Below are 14,384 nucleotides of genomic sequence, written 5' to 3'. Positions count from 1 at the left end.
GTAACTGCCCAAAGTTCCTCTTAAAAACGAATGTTAGATGCTGTATGGTAGAGAAATTAACATTAAATTCTCTGCAACAGTTCTGGGGGACATTCCTGTTGTCAGCAAGCCTATTGCTCCGTCTAAAACCTGAGATGTATTTTTATTTCAGTTGACTTTTCTACTTCTCCGACTGAGCTCTGTTTACCCTAATCTAACAGCACTCTAGCATGTTGTCATTTTGTTGCTACCGTGTTACTGTCATGTGTACAGCCATACTGTGTTGTCATATGTTACAGCCATACTGTATTGTCATGTGTTACAACCATACTGTATTGTCATGGTGTTACAGCCATACTGTATTGTCATGTGTTACACCATACTGTATTGTCATGTGTTACAACCATACTGTATTGTACTGTGTTTACTACCATACTGTATTGTCATGTGTTACAGCCATACTGTATGTCATGTGTTACAACCATACTGTATTGTCATGTGTTACGCCATACTGTGTTGTCATGTGTTACACCATACTGTATTGTCATGTGTTACAACCATACTGTATTGTCATGTGTTACAACCATACTGTATTGTCATGTGTTACAACCATACTGTGTTGTCATATGTTACACCATACTGTATTGTCATGTGTTACAACCTACTGTGTTGTCATGTGTTACTACCATACTGTATTGTCATGTGTTACAACCATACTGTATTGTCACTGTGTACAACCATACGTGTTGTCATGTGTTACAACCATGGTATTGTCATGTTACTACATACTGTGTTGTCATTGTTACTAACATACTGTATGTCATGTGTTACAACCATACTGTTGTCATGTGTTACAACCCATACTGTATGTATTTAAACCAACTGTATTGCTTGTCTACCATACTGTATTGTCATGTTTCCTGCCTTGCTATGTTGTTGTCTCAGGTCTCCTTGTCGTGATGTGTGTTTTGTCCTAATATTTATATCGTATTTATTATTTTTATTTTTAATCCCAGGCCCCCGTCCCACAGGAGGCCTTTTGCCTTTTGGTAGGCCGTCATTGTAAATAAGAATTTGTTCTTAACTGACTTGCCAAGTTAAATAAAGGTTAAATAAATCAAATTTAAAAAATGTGTGAGGCTCTGTGGTTATGGTTCCATTTATTAACAGATTATTTTCATTTTTTTAAAAGGCTTACATACAGTACACACTACACGCCATAGACAGCCTACACTGGGTCACTGCACTTTACCACCCTTGTGGCTGAATCCCCCCCCCCCCCATGGCCACCCTAGTCCCTATTGCCCTGGTCAAAAGTAGGGCCCTATATAGGGAATAGGGTGTCGTTTAGCACACAGCCAACAGTGTAACCCGGCACCGCCGGAGTTCCTTATTTAAAGAGTGAAATCATTTGGGGTCAGATCCGGCATCGCATGCGGCAGAAAACCAGCACTCAGAGGTTTGGGTTTGGCTGGAGGGATGGAGGGAGGGAGGGGAGGGAGGGATGGAGGGAGGGAGAGAGGGAGGAGGGAGAGGGAGGGAGGGGAGAGGGAGGGAGGGAGGGAGGGAGGGGAGGAGGGGAGGGAGGGAGGGAGGGGGAGGGAGAGAGAGGGAGGGAGGGAGGGAGGGAGGGAGGGAGGGAGGGAGGGAGGGAGGAGGGAGAGGAGGGAGGGAGGGAGGGGGAGGGATGAAGGAAAGGGAGGGAGCGAGAGAGAGAGGGAGAGGAGGGATGAAGGGAGAGGGAGGGAGGGAGGGGAGAGATGGAAGGAGGCAGGGAGGGGAGGGAGGGATGGAAGGAGGGAGGGATAAGTCAGCCAGTTCTTTACCACAGTCATGCATATTTTCATGCATAATTGGGTCTGTGAACATCTGCCAGGCTGAAGCAGCGTTACTAATAATTCATGCTGTTCCATTGGTCTCAGCTAAGGGCCGGGCGATGAAGCATCACTACTAAGGTCTGAGCTTACTGTGAACTCCTACAGTACAGACACTGACCTCTGAACCCTGTGGGTCCTCTGCTCTACAGTACAGACAGAGACCTGTCACTGACCTCTGACCCCTGTGGGTCCTCTGCTCTACAGTACAGACACTGACCTCTGAACCCCGTGGGTCCTCTGCTCTACAGTACAGACAGAGACCTGACCTCTGAACCCTGTGGTCCTCTGCTCTACAGTACAGACAGAGACCTGACCTCTGAACCCTGTGGGTCCTTTGCTCTACAGTACAGACAGAGACCTGTCACTGACCTCTGACCCCTGTGGGTCCTCTTGCTCTACAGTACAGACAGAGACCTGACCTCTGAACCCTGTGGGTCCTCTGCTCTACAGTACAGACAGAGACCTTGACTCTGAACCTGTGGGTCCTCTGCTCTACAGTACAGACAGAGACCTGACCTCTGAACCCTGTGGTGTCCTCTGCTCTACAGTACAGACAGAGACCTGACCTTCTGAACCCTGTGGGTCCTCTGCTCTACAGTACAGACAGAGACCTGACCTCTGAACCCGTGGTCCTCTGCTCTACAGTTACAGAGACCTTGACCTCTGAAACCCTGTGGGTCCTCTGCTCTATACAGTACATACCAGAGACCTGACCTTCTGAACCCCGTGGGTCCTCTGCTCTACAGTACAGACAGAGACCTGACCTCTGAACCCCGTGGGTCCTCTGTTCTACAGTACAGACAGAGACCTGACCTCTGAACCCTGTGGGTCCTCTGCTCTACAGTACAGACAGAAAACCTGCTCTGTTCCACTCTCTCTGCCGGTAAATATGAGATGACAGATGAGCTCTCCAGAGACAGACCACAACACCGGAGATTATCTGTACTTCTGTTTGCTCTTTGGGGTCTACGTCGAGCTGCTATAGACCACTGCTGATGTAAAATGTACTTTTGACTGACTGACACCTTGAACCTCTCTCTCTCTCTCTGTCTCTCTGTCTTTCTCTCTCTCAGAGGGAAACATATTAATATTCAGCAATAGCACCACCAACAGATGGTCGATAAATCATTAATTCCTCTTAAACCTGTTTGTGTGCGTTTGAGAAGCCAGAAATAGCTGAGCTAAATGAGGTCCTCCGATGCTACTGCTGATACTGCTGTCGGGTGCTACTGCTGTCGGGTGCTACTGCTGTCGGGTGCTACTGCTGTCGGGTGCTACTGCTGTCGGGTGCTACTGCTGTCGGCTAAGACAGGACTGCTAGACAGGACCTCTACCATAACACTTGATGACAGCATGATTGCTACTGCTAACGGCTGCTGCTAACGGGTGCTGCTAGCTACTGAGTACAAGACATTGAAAATATGTATTTTCAACCAAAAATTATCTTGCAACAGCTAGCTATGTTATCATTGCTGCTAGGTGCTGATTGGTAGTTAGCTAGCTAAGTTAGCATTGCTGCTGGGTGCTGATAGCTAGTTAGCTAGCTATGTTATCATTGTTGCTGCGTGCTGATAGCTAGTTAGCTAGCTAAGTTAGCATTGCTGCTGGGTGCTGATAGCTAGTTAGCTAGCTAAGTTAGCATTGCTGCTGGGTGCTGATAGCTAGTTAGCATTGCTGCTGGGTGCTGATAGCTAGTTAGCATTTACGTAATCAAAACAAGCACATCAAGTCTTCATAATCCTTAAGGTCATGTTAACCGACTGATATCATCACCTAGAAATAAAAGTATAACACTCCTAAGCCTGTGTTAACCTAAGACTTTATTTTCTGCATTTATCCCAAAACCCTATTCTTTCCCCATTCATTTCCCCCATAGGAATGGCTGAACGAACCAGAGGAAACTAATTTCTGGTTTTAAAGACTACATGCTGGCAGCTCTATGACAGGATGACTACTGCTAGGCGCTGAAAGCTATTTAGCTAACTAAGTTAGCATTGGTGCTGGGTGCTTATAGCTAGTTAGCTAGTTATATTTGCATGGACAGGAACACTAGAACACATTTTTTCTAAATGACAGCACTTCTTACCAAGCTATTTCTGATTCGGAAACCAGTGGAAGGATTCCATCCTCCTCTGGTATGGTAACTATGGAAGGATTCAACCCTCCTCGGTATGGTAACTATGGAAGGATTCAACCCTCCTCTGGTATGGTAACTATGGAAGGATTCCAGCCTCCTCTGGTATGGTAACTATGGAAGGATTCAACCCTCCTCTGGTATGGTAACTATGGAAGGATTCAACCCTCCTCTGGTATGGTAACTATGGAAGAATTCCATCCTCCTCTGGTATGGTAACTATGGAAGGATTCAACCTCCTCTGGTATGGTAACTATGGAAGGATTCAACCCTCCTCTGGTATGGTAACTATGGAAGGATTCCATCCTCCTCTGGTATGGTAACTATGGAAGGATTCAACCCTCCTCTGGTATGGTAACTATGGAAGGATTCAACCCTCCACTGGTATGGTAACTATGGAAGATTCCATCCTCCTCTGGTATGGTAACTATGGAAGGATTCAACCCTCCTCTTGTATGGTAACTATGGAAGGATTCATCCTCTCTCTGGTATGGTAACTACGGAAGGATTCAACTCCCTTTTGTATGTAACTATGGAAGGATTCAATCCTCTCTGGTAGTAACTATGGAAGGATTCAAACCTCCTCTGGTATGGTAACTATGGAAGGATTCAACCCTCCTCTGGTATGGTAACTATGGAAGGATTCCATCCTCCTCTGGTATGGTAACTATGGAAGGATTCCATCCTCCTTTTGATGGTAACATTGGAAGGATTCATCCTCCTCTGGTATGGTAACTATGGAAGGATTCAACCCTCCTCTTGTATGGTAACTATGGAAGGATTCCATCCTCCTCTGGTATGGTAACTAAGGAAGGATTCAACCCTCCTCTTGTATGGTAACTATGGAAGGATTCATCCTCCTCTGGTATGGTAACTATGGAAGGATTCAACCCTCCTCTTGTATGGTAACTATGGAAGGATTCAACCCTGCTCTGGTATGGTAACTATGGAAGGATTCATCCTCCTCTGGTATGGTAAGTATGGAAGGATTCAACCCTCCTTTTGTATGGTAACTATGGAAGGATTCAACTCTCCTTTTGTATGGTAACTATGGAAGGATTCAACCCTCCTCTTGTATGGTAACTATGAAGGATTCAACCCTCCTCTGGTAGGGAACTAAGGAAGGATTCAACCCTCCTCTGGTATGGTAACTATGGAAGGATTCATCCTCCTCTTGTATGGTAACTAAGGAAGGATTCAACCCTCCTCTTGTATGGTAACTAAGGAAGGATTCAACCCTCCTCTGGTATGGTAACTATGGAAGGATTCATCCTCCTCTGGTATGGTAATTATGGAAGGATTCAATTCTCCTCTTGTATGGTAACTAAGAAGGATTCAAACCTCCTCTGGTATGGTAACTATGGAAGGATTCATCCTCCTCTGTATTGGTAACTATGGAAGGATTCCAGCCTCCTCTGTATGGTAACTATGGAAGGATTCATCCTCATCTCTATGTCAAGCCTGCCCTCTACAGGGAAAACAGTGTACAGGTGGGATCATCATCAATTTGTAAAGGAGTAAAACAGAACAAAACAGAAATCTCATAATTAAATTCCTCAAACATACATGTATCTCATATCATTTTAAAGGTAATCTTGTTGTTAATCCCACCAAAGTGTCCGATTTCAAATATGCTTTATAGCGAAAGCACCACAAACGATTATGTTAGGTCACCGCCAAATCACAGAAAAACACAGCTATTTTTCCAGCCAAAGACAGGAGTCACAAAAAGCAGAAAATAGAGATAAAATGAATCAGGAACAAGTAAGGTCCTTGGACCTGAGTAAAATCATTTTGAGGTAGTTTTTTAGGTCTACTTAACTTTAGGCAACGTTTTATTTTACTCCACTACATTCCTAAAAATAATAATAATAATAATAATGTACTTTTTACTGCCATACATTTTCCCCTGACACCCAAAAAGTACTTGTTTACATTTCAAATGCTTAGAAATATGGTCCAATTCCCATAATTCACACACAAAACACATCTCTACTGCCTCTGATCTGGCGGACTCACACACTCACTAAAACACATGCTTCGTTTGTAAATTATGTCTGAGTGTTGGAGTACGCCCATTGCTATCCGTAAAAAAAAAAAGTACATTTTTTAAAAATTATGCCGTCTAGTTCGCTCAATATAAAGAATTGAAGTGATTTAAGAGCCTCTACTTTGACTTGTGATACAACACCGTTAATGGGAGGTGAGAATCTCCACAGGTCAATTTACATGAACTACCGTCGTTTGAACTCAGCAAATACAACAGTACATACATTCACAAGACTTTTGAGGACGAGATGGTCTTATAGATATGAGAGGGAAATATGAGACACACACACACACACTTCAAGGCCGTGAAATGATAGTGTTATCCACCAGGGGTCGCCAGTGGCTAGGCGATCAGTATGCCTCCGAATGTCGACAACGCAGCAACAGCATTAATCATGATACGTAAATTCAGACTAACAGTCTTACAATAATCAGTCGCTGCCACCACTTTTACACAGCCACAATATCATAAAAAAATTAAAAATAAGGAAATTCAACGCAACAAGGTATTGATGTGAATTTGAGTGTTGTCTGGTTCATTTGAGTTTCCGTTATRACCAAGTAAAGTAAAGACAGGGAAAAAGGTCTGTGGTTTCGGGGTCATGTTGTTGGCGCTTTCGGTTGAAAGCTTTCGGTTGAAAGCGGCCCGCGTCTGGGCTCAACTATAGGCTCTCTCTCTCAGTTCTCAGTTTGTTCAGTCCAACGAGATAAAGTTTAAAGCACTCGGGTGCAACGGAATCTTTGGTTCCCTTCCAGGAAGAGATAAAGACTGCGTTTCGTCGTGAGTGAACAGAGATGCAGATTCCTCTCAGGTGATTCTTCTGTTTCAGTAGGATGGTGAAAGTCAAAAGTCCCGTAGGTTTCTCGCAGCGATGTTTTGGTTTCCAACGAGATGGGATGATTGAACCTTCCAGGCGTGGCCTACACCTCACAAAGWTCTGATCTMATTTCTGGTTATKAAATCCTCTTATTATATAGGGAGAGTAACAGAAAGCGGGCTCTAATGTCCGGTCTGTGTCATTGGGACCGCTCCGTTGAGTGTAACGATTCAGCATAACAATGTTCATATGATGTAAACCTGAGATTTGCCCAGAAGTGTTCACAGAATGCCAAAAAAAGTGTATTGAACAAGAACAAAACTATCTCCAGGGTGAAATATGTAGTCTGCAGAGTCCAAACATGACCCTGGTCAAACCCAGACACCGTGTGTTACAGCCTAATCCACATAAACAAGGTTATACATGTCACGGCTCCAAACAGTTTTAATACAGTGAAGAAAATAACATGTTTACAATGTCCTTTTTTTGTGTGTGGCTCCTGCCATTTTCTCTTCGTTAAGGAGTGAGGGAAGAACGGTTCCTTTGTTAAAGCACGACTCGGTCGCCCAAGGTCTGACGACTGTAATATAAAATTAATAACTATTCCCCCCCCAAAAAAAAAAAATTATACTACTAGTCCTGGTTATAGGTAACAATCCTTAGTAGGAACTGCCTACATTATTATTCATATAATTCATCATGATTGTGGAAATAAATTAAGATATGCAGGATTTTGTATTATAATATTGTAGTTATATACAGTACAACAAAGGGGGAAAGCGTTGGAAATGCTGTTGGCTGCTAATCTGGTTCTGTTCAGTAGGTGGCGCTCTTGTCCCAATCTATCAAAGAACCTAGGATCCTTGTGAACAGGTCTGCCAGTCACTGGGACGACAACCCAACGTGGAACGAGGGGGAGGTTTCAGTGAAAATTGGAGGACAATTGGAGGTTTATGCAGTCGCCGTATGCTCAAGACTGCAAATATCATGGTACAACTAATTATACGGACACTCAATCATCTTTTTTTTAATGGTAAGTTTACAAACATTTACACTGAGTGGACAAAACATTAAGAACACCTGCTCTTTCCATGACGTAGACTGACCAGGTGAATCCGGGTGAAAGATATGATCCCTTATTGATGTCACCTGTTAAATCCACTTCAATCCGTGTAGATGAAGGGACCTACTACCATACCCTGTTCAAAGGCACTTAAATATTTTGTCTTGCCCTTTCACCCTCTGAATGTCACACATACACTCCATGTCTCAATTGTCTCAAGGCTTAAAAATCCTTCTTTAACCCGTCTCCTCCCCTTCATCTACACCGATTTGAAGTGGATTTAGCAAATTAACATTTTCTTGTAAAACAATTAGCATAATACAGTCTCCTACAAAATAATGTACGTTAGTTATTGTTATTAACAGGGATGCTAACTGCTGAAGGCCCAAAAAGTTGAGAGACATTTTTTGGGATAAAAAAAACACAGATCATGTGTAAAATGCAAGATACTTTTCAGAATGAAGTTGTCCTAATAACATTTGACTAACGATGTGATACCAAGCAAAGCATCACCATACCATAGGGTTTGCCCCGCCCCCCCGTTCCTACACATTTGTCCTGCTTGGATGGGGGGGGGGGTCAGTATCTGGTGTTTGTGTAGCAGTGTGATGTTGTTCCACTAGACTATGCACCAAGTTGCACACAAAGATCAGTTCAAATAGACMAGGYCAAGAGGGGATGTTAATAATTTATAATTATTATTATTATTCAGAGATTGCGTTTTATTTCATTACAGCTGCATAGCTAATGTTATTTCTTTTTGTGTGCAAACAGTTTTTCATATCTATATTGTAAATACACTCGATAGTAAAAGTTTTGTATATTTTAGTTTGGTCCCTCGTGGGGTATCTGTGTTACCGTACCATCCTATTGTTCCCTCTCCCTGACCTTCAGCTAGCTCCTGTTCTCTCTCCCTGACCTTCAGTCAGCTCCTGTTCCCTCTCCCTGACCTTCAGCTAGCCTCCTCCTGTTCCCTCTTCCCTGACCTTCAGCTAGCTTCTATTGTTCTCTCTCCCTACCTCAGCTAGCTCATATTGTTCCCCTCCCTGACCTTCAGCTAGCTCTCCTGTTCCCTCTCCCTGACCTTCAGCTAGTCCTATTGTTTCTTTCTCCCTGACCTTCAACTAGCTCCTATTGTTCTCTCTCCCTGACCTTCAGTTAGCTCCTAGTGTCTCTCTCCCTGACCTTCAGTTAGCTCCTGTCTCTCTCCTGACCTTCAGGTAGCTCCTATTGTTTCTCTCCCTGACCTTCAGCTAGCTCCTAATGTTCTCTCTCCCTGACCTCAGCTAGCTCGTATTGTTCCTCTCCTGACTTCAACTAGCTCCTATTGTTCTCTCTCCCTGACCTTCAACTAGCTCCTCCTGTTCTCTCTCCCTGACCTTCAGCTAGCTCCATTGTTCTCTCTCCCTGACCTTCAGTTAGCGCCTTTCTCTCTCCCTGACCTTCAGTTAGCTCCTATTGTTCTCTCTCCCTGACTTCAGCTAGCTCCTATTTCTCTCTCCCTGACCTTCAGCTAGCTCCTATTGTTCTCTCTCCCTGACCTTCAGCTAGCTCTTGTGTCCCTCTCCCTGACCTTCAGTTAGCTCCTATTGTTCTCTCTCCCTGACCTCAGCTAGCTCCTATTGTTCTCTCTCCCTGACCTTCAGTTAGCTCCTACTGTTCTCTCTCCCTGACCTTCAGCTAGCTCCTATTGTTCCTCTCTCCCTGACTTCAGCTAGCTTCTGTTCTCTCTCCCTGACCTTCAGCTAGCTCCTGCTCTCTCCCTGACTTAGCTAGCTCCTTGTTCTCTCTCCTGACCTTCAGTTAGCTCCTGTTCTCTCTCCCTGACCTTCAGCTAGCTCCTATTGTTCTCTCTCCGACTTCAGCAGCTCCTATTGTTCTCTCTCCTGACCTTCAGCGTAGCTCCTATTTTTCTCTCTCCCTGACCTTCAGTTAGCTCCATTGTTCTCTCTCCCTGACCTTCAGTTAGCTCCTATTGTTCTCTCCCCTGACTTCGTTAGCCTATTGTTCTCTCTCCCTGACCTTCAGTTAGCTCCTATTGTTTCTCTCTCCTGACCTTCAGTTAGCTCCTATTGTTCTCTCTCCCTGACCTTCAGTTAGCTCCTTTTTCTCGTTCTCCCTGACCTTCAGTTAGCTCCTATTGTTCTCTCTCCCTGACTTCAGTTAGCTCCTATTGTTCCTCTCCCTGACCTTCAGCTAGCTTTCTATTGTTCCCTTCCCCTGACCTTCAGTTAGCTCCTATTGGTCTCTCTCCCTGACTTCAGCATAGCTCATGTTCTCTCTTGCCTGACCCTCAGCTAGCGAGGTATGTTGTCCTTTGCTCTGCTATTGTTCAATATAAAACCCTGGAAATGTTACACAATGTGCTGTTATGGTTGCATAAGTTTTGTTAAATATTTATATTGTATGTTAAAACATTTTTAAATCAAGCTCGCTAGCTAGGGTACCTATTGTAACTTGTGGGTACTTGGGACAGTGTTAGAGTGAGTTCCCATGTGCCAGCGCAGGTGCCTGAGAGCTGTGACTGCGCCAAGGGCTAAGATCTTGTACGTTGTCTCTTCGTGAGCAGGTATGCATAAAAAAATATWWAAAAAATGTTGTATATCATTTTACTTGTATTGTTGTGTGCTGTTGTTGTGCAATGAATGTGTGGACGCAGCACCTGTTATTTATTTTTTGGTTGCTCCTTCAGTTWGCGAGGTGCCTGAGAGCTGCGACAAGGGCTAACATCATGTACGTTGTCTCTTGGTGCGCAGGACAAATAAAAATCCAACAAGCAGACCTCCAGTTGTGGCATTAAATGACAACGCAGAACATGTCACCGATGTGAAATGGCTAGCTAGTTAGCTGTGGTGCGCGCTAATAGCGTTTCAAAATCGGGGACGTCACTCGCTCTGAGACCTTGAAGTAGTTGTTCCCCCTTTGCTCTGCAAGGGCCGCGGCTTTTGTGGCGCGACGGGTAACGATGCTTCGTGGGTGTCAGTTGTTGATGTGGTTCGAGCCCAGGTAGGGGCGAGGAGAGGGACGGAAGCTATACTGTTACACACGCAACATGAGTCCATGGACCCATCCTGCCTGTGACGGTTGTCAGGTCACACGTTAGGTCCCTTTGATACCAATTKAGCAATGAACAACACCTTGTAGAATCCATGAAGATAGACCTAATAAACTGTCCGGGGAGTGTAAACACATAATGACCTGCATGGGGAAAACACACCTTATATGAAACCATCTGTAGCCTACTTTACACACAGCCTACACTCTTCCTCACAGACACACACCCTCTCTCTCACTCGCTCACTCTCACAGATCACTTTCTCTCGCTCGCACACCTCTCTCTCGCTCACACACACACACACAGTGACACCCAGAGAACATTAGCGTTGTAGCTCTTATTGCGGGACTCAAACAACTGAATTGAGCCACATTTATTGTCAACCTACTATGTGTATTCAACATTATTCCAGAGGAAAAAYAATACTGCGTGGATGTTTTGGAGTCTGATACCTCTGAGGACGTTGGGAAAACATATATTGGGTATTGAGTAGACTGATRCCYCATTTCATTGCTTCACATTCCAATCTTGTTTAACATAATCTAGTCTAAAGATGGCATGATKTCACAAATGTTAACCTTCTGYATCACTTTCAAAGAGGTACTTTTATTTTGAAGGCAAACCGCAAATTCCACTATTGTGCCTAATCCTTATTGTGGCTCGCTTCACAACACATAMCCCGGTCCGGTCGAGCSTCACTAGCCAGATGAAGCTAGCTGGCTGCTTATAACGTTAGCTTTGGGCAACAGGGTTAAGTAGCTGGCTAGCTATTTATTTTCATGAACTGAAGTTCAATTTCAATAGGCGAACAACAAGTGKCTACCTAGCTAATACTTACTCACAAGGACACCTAAATCATTGATAAGAATARTGAAAACGACTGCAGTTTCTACTGGTCACTGTTTTCAGGCTGGTTGTATTGGTGCTAGCTAGGTACCAAGCTAACGCTAGCTAGCCCAGGAAGGAGCGGTCAGGCAAATAATGCCTTATTACCAACCCGATATTGTAAACACATCGTTCGTGGCCGGTGTTTGCTTGTTMGCAKACTTTTTTTGTACATCTTTGACAGTGCTACTGATAGTAGTGGTGSCGCTTGGCTGCAAATTCAKWACACACAACATTCTATAAAATAACTGTGTTATTTAACGTGTCAAATTAAAACGCTTATTTAACGAGTCAAATGGTGTTATTTGACATTTATCTTTTTTTTGRACACGCAAAGCCACAAAAACTGCGTTCCATACTTACTCAGTAACAGCTTCCTCACTGCCTGAGTCACAGAGAAATGCCATGACGGCAAAAGTGCATTTTAGAAATAGCCCTCAAATAAACCTGTATGTGACCATTACATTTTTACCTGAAAACATGTTGTTTTCAAAGAAGCCCCTATTCGGAAAAACATCTGACATGGCAACCCTACAGACGGCTCTGTGTGACATCACACACTCAATAAGGCTCAACCAATCAGCCGACGGGGTTCTATTTCGAATTTACCACCCGCCTTTCTACCGAAGGACATTTTGTTCAAGGGACATGAGTAACACATTCTCCGCCTGTGTGATGTAGGATGTGAAATCTGACACCATTTGAAGCTGGTATGTCCCTCATTCCATTTAATTTGCTCTTCCGACTGGGAATCGATGGTTAAATAAATACATTTTTTTTTTTAAACTATCAACTTTTGACTGAACCTTACGTCACAGCCAATGACAAAAGCACACGCCTGTAATCCTGATATCATAGCGCCTTCATAGGCCTCGGAGAGTGGTTTCTGTCACCTTTCAGGAGATCGATTTATAGGCCAACTTCATCAAAATAATCCAAAATAATTAATAAGATTTGAAAAAAAAACAAAGAGACCACTGTCGTAGCGGACAAGATTTAATGTGAGATTGAAAAGTGTGGGAATGTTCCTTTCGGTTCAGGATAGCTAGGGGTTCAGTGGTTCACAGTGGTTGGGGTGGGAAGATGTTTTTAAATCAAGCAGAGACCTTCAGAAAATATTACATTTTCTCTCTAAACACCTTAAACATTCAAAATGTTCGGTGGTGGGCCAATGCATGAAAAGGAGAGCGTTCATTGAACAAGTTTGCACCCATGTGGGAAACGGTCGGTTAAGACACTAACAGCTACAGACCGGTAGGCATTAAGTGGTCATAGTTATGATAAGGAAGGCTGGTAGGGACACTAAAGAAGGCCTTTCGTGAGCTGAAAACTTCTGAAAAAACACCAAAAGAAAGATGCCCAGAGGTTCCAACGGTGGCTCATCTGCGTTGAACAGTTGCCTTGTAGGCATGCTGCAAGGAGGCATGAGGATCTGCAGATGGCCCAGAGGCAATAAATTGCAAATGTCGCGTACTGTGAGACGGCCTAAAACAGGGAGACAGGACGGACAGCTGATCGTGCCTTGCAGTGGCAGATTCACATGTAAATACACCTGCGACAGGAGTTCGGTATCGTCCAACTCCTACACCTGCAGAGACAGTACAGGATGGCAACAACAACTGCCCGATTACACCAGGAATGCACAATCGGTGGCATCCAGATCAGTGGCTCAGACAGTCCGCAGTATGGCTGAGAGAGGCTGGAGTCCTCAGGGGCTCTGTTTAAGGGCCTGTTGGTAAAGGGGCGAGGGAATCCTCACCAGACATCACTGGCAACAACGTCACCTATGGGCCAAACCCACGCGCTGGACCAGACGGGACTGGCAAAATGCTCATTCTCTGGAGTCTTTGGTTTGTGTCTCACCTGGGTGTAGGATAAAGGATCGGATTCGCGCTCATCTGCGAAAGGAATGAGCGTTACACGAAGACCATGTACTCTGGAGAAGCCTGGATTAAAGATTTGGATGGTCAGGGGTGGGAAAGGTCTTCATGGGTCTGGGAGCGGTTGGTGAGTTGTGGGTCACGAGGCGGCATCTTATGGGAGCTGAGGCTTGTTGTCGATATGCAGGCAATCATCAAACGCTGTGCGTTACAGGGAAGACATCCTCCTCCCATCATGTGGATAGCCTACTTCGCTGGCAGGCTCAGGGTGCATGACATGACTCCCTCCAGCATGACAATGCCACCATGCCGCAGGTAACTCGCTCGTTCTGTGTGTGATTTCCTGCAAGACAGGAATGTCATGTGGTTCTTGCCATGGCAGCGAAGAGCCCGATCTCAATCCATTGAGCACGTTCTGGGACCTGTCTGGATCGGAGGGTGGAGGGCTAGGGCCATTCCCCCCCAGAATGTGTCCTGGGAACTTGCAGGGTGCCTTGTGGAAGCGGGTGAGGAGAAGCAAGAGTGGTGTTCGCGAAGAGGGTGGTGGGTGTGGGCTGAGAGAGAAGGGAAGATGAGTAAGAAGGGTCTGGATAAACATACTCACGCAAGAACTGGCACCAATCTGGTGGGCGGGTCTCGCATAA

General features: G+C 44.7%; 1 long non-coding RNA gene across 15 annotated transcripts; it reads right to left on the bottom strand.

Annotated features, from left to right (window-relative positions):
• Positions 1-5,859: 5,859 nt before the first annotated feature.
• LOC139026566 (uncharacterized) lies at positions 5,860-9,780 on the bottom strand. 15 transcript variants are annotated; one of them, XR_011478411.1, is made up of 5 exons: positions 9,718-9,780; positions 9,363-9,659; positions 9,233-9,299; positions 9,039-9,067; positions 8,764-8,839 (listed from the first exon to the last, which is right to left on the bottom strand). It is a non-coding gene; the product is annotated as an uncharacterized lncRNA (long non-coding RNA). The 15 variants fall into 15 exon arrangements; XR_011478417.1 differs by lacking the exon at positions 9,233-9,299 and adding an exon at positions 9,168-9,201 and having other exon boundaries at positions 9,039-9,072; XR_011478412.1 differs by having other exon boundaries at positions 8,792-8,870.
• Positions 9,781-14,384: the final 4,604 nt, after the last annotated feature.

Source organism: Salvelinus sp. IW2-2015, linkage group LG4q.1:29 (assembly GCF_002910315.2).
Source record: "Salvelinus sp. IW2-2015 linkage group LG4q.1:29, ASM291031v2, whole genome shotgun sequence".
In the NCBI taxonomy this organism is placed as follows: Eukaryota; Metazoa; Chordata; class Actinopteri; order Salmoniformes; family Salmonidae; genus Salvelinus; species Salvelinus sp. IW2-2015.
This window is presented reverse-complemented; position numbering and strand designations above follow the sequence as displayed.